General features: G+C 39.9%; 1 long non-coding RNA gene across 1 annotated transcript; it reads left to right on the forward strand.

Annotated features, from left to right (window-relative positions):
• The first annotated feature begins 261 nt into the window (after positions 1 to 261).
• LOC107834097 (uncharacterized) lies at positions 262 to 1,883 on the forward strand. The gene is made up of 4 exons (XR_001659881.1): positions 262 to 534; positions 866 to 1,183; positions 1,236 to 1,248; positions 1,745 to 1,883. It is a non-coding gene; the product is annotated as an uncharacterized LOC107834097 (long non-coding RNA).
• The last annotated feature ends 356 nt before the right edge of the window (positions 1,884 to 2,239 follow it).

Consider the following 2,239-nt stretch of genomic DNA (forward strand, 5'->3'; position numbering starts at 1 on the left):
CAGTTCATAAAAAGTTGTGCTGAGTCCATCTTCTGTAATTCACCCAAAACGCCCATAATAAGTAGCCACCCCCAAATATAAGTGGCTTGGCGCTCCAACGCCTGAATAACATGCCGTCGTCTCGTCTGATGGCTAATAGATGAGCGCAAGCGCCACGGTTGAATTATGAATACATTTCATGCCGTTTATATTCGTTGCTGTCATGATTTTTGATGACTTGTTGTGAAGAGGCTTACTCATGCGTGATTTTAATTTAATTGCTTATTTAATAGAAACACCGCAATTTCATTTTTTTTCCCGATATCAGAATATAGAAAAAGATTTACGCATATTTGTGATGGAAACACGGCTAGTAACTCGTGTCTCACTTGAGGTGGGTTGCTAATTGAACATACCGGATTTTAATGAGGCAACTTCAAATGTTGGCGACTGCCTTACGCCAATTTGGTTGATTTGAAACAGGTGCGTTGAATCAGAATCCTCTCGGCTAAAACATGAAGCGACAGTGACCCCAAACAACTGAAACTGCTCCAGGTAAGAAGTGTTGTGGAAACAATGTATCCAGCGTTAAGTCGAAAAGCCAGCAGTCAAGTTTCATAAGAACTCTAACACGAAATGAGGGAAAAGTGGCCAAAATTTTTCAAAAAGCATCTCTCCATGCTCCAGAACGATAAAAATGCATATATTTTCAAATCTTTTTGTATGAAGAATTCTTTGGAAACAGAATAAAGTGAACCCCAATGTCAATTAGGCTGCTGACTTTGTAGACTGTGAGCATATAAGCAAAGTTTTTTTGGGAGGGGAAGTATGGTTATCTCTCAGAAAAATTTGCCAGCCTCTTAATCTGAAGTGAATCATTTTGTAGGTGGGTGCCTGAAACCAGAAGCACTCTGTTGCCTCAGAAAGTTAGCTGACTCGACAAGTTTGGACCTCTGCTGCCGGGAGGTGTACTGAACCAAACATTATGGCTGCTTTTCCTGATATACATGTAGTAAGTGCTGTACATAGTCTAGTAAAATATGCCTGCCCCGTCCATGCTGTGATTGTACAGTCACTTTTACTGCAAAATGTGCCTTTTGGAAAGTTTTCATAAGCCTTGAACTTTCTCATTCTGTTACAAAGACAGACTTGTATTTACCAGTGGGGTTGTGTGATGGACCAGCAGAAAATCTATACTAACCAGGTTGGTTTTAGTTACTAGTCAGCTGGTTTCTGAAGGCAATTGGTTGCACCAGATTTAAATTAGAGGTAATTTATAATTGGTTACTCTGGTAACCAGTTCAAGAGCTAAAATGTTAAATAAATCAGAAAAAGGTTGCAGTGAGGTCAAATGATTGCATATTTACCAGTTTCTTCAATAAAGCCCCTGAAAACCACATTGTTCTTCACATCCAAACATATAACAAGAAGTACAAGAATGCATTTAGGCAAAAATACGCATCTTCAGATTTAGAACAGTCGTCTAAATGAAAAGTTGATATAAAACAGAGCAACACACCCATCGACATGTTTTTGTTCTGGCTTTTATTGTAGCTCCTTTGCTGTCTAAATACTTCTCTAAGTACTGCTAGCAGTTACCACTGGTCCAAAAGTAAAATGTCACTTTGCAGGAAAAAAGAGCATCTTGTACTTTGTTGCAAATAGTTCTTGTCTGAGTGAGAACTGGCCGGAGTTTGGAGGTGAACTAAAAGTTGTTTTTTTTTCCCCCCTCTTCTTTTTGGCTTTACTGGCCTTTATCTGACAGTTGTCGGACAAGAAAGCGGATTGTGAAGGAGGTGGAAAACATGTGGCAAAGGTCTTCAGAGCAGGACTTGAACCCGTGATGGCCGGGCAGAGGACTGAGGCCTCCGTATGGGAGCTTCTCCACCGTGCTCAGAAATCAAGAAAGGTAAGTGTGTGTGTCTGTGTGTTTGTACTCGTGTATGTGCAACCACTTTAACAATATTTACCAACAAAGGGAGGTCATTGTGGAAAGTGACTTTTCTGCAGTGCTCACTTTTTTTTTGCAGTTTTACTGTGCTGCTAGGTTTAGCAGAATGGTAAGTTTTGGTTAGGGTGGGGAATAGACCAGCAGTGCTTAGGGGAAAATGGCTGGATTACGCATGAATACAACTACTAAAATGAATCGTAGTTAATCCAAAATCTGTGTGTGTATGTATGAGTCATGGCTAATCAGAAGAGGCATAAATAACACTGCTGTCTTAAAAGCTTATGATGATTGGTCTATGATTAAAGATTG

Source organism: Poecilia formosa, unplaced genomic scaffold (genome assembly GCF_000485575.1).
Source record: "Poecilia formosa unplaced genomic scaffold, Poecilia_formosa-5.1.2 Scaffold9, whole genome shotgun sequence".
NCBI classification, from domain to species: Eukaryota; Metazoa; Chordata; class Actinopteri; order Cyprinodontiformes; family Poeciliidae; genus Poecilia; species Poecilia formosa.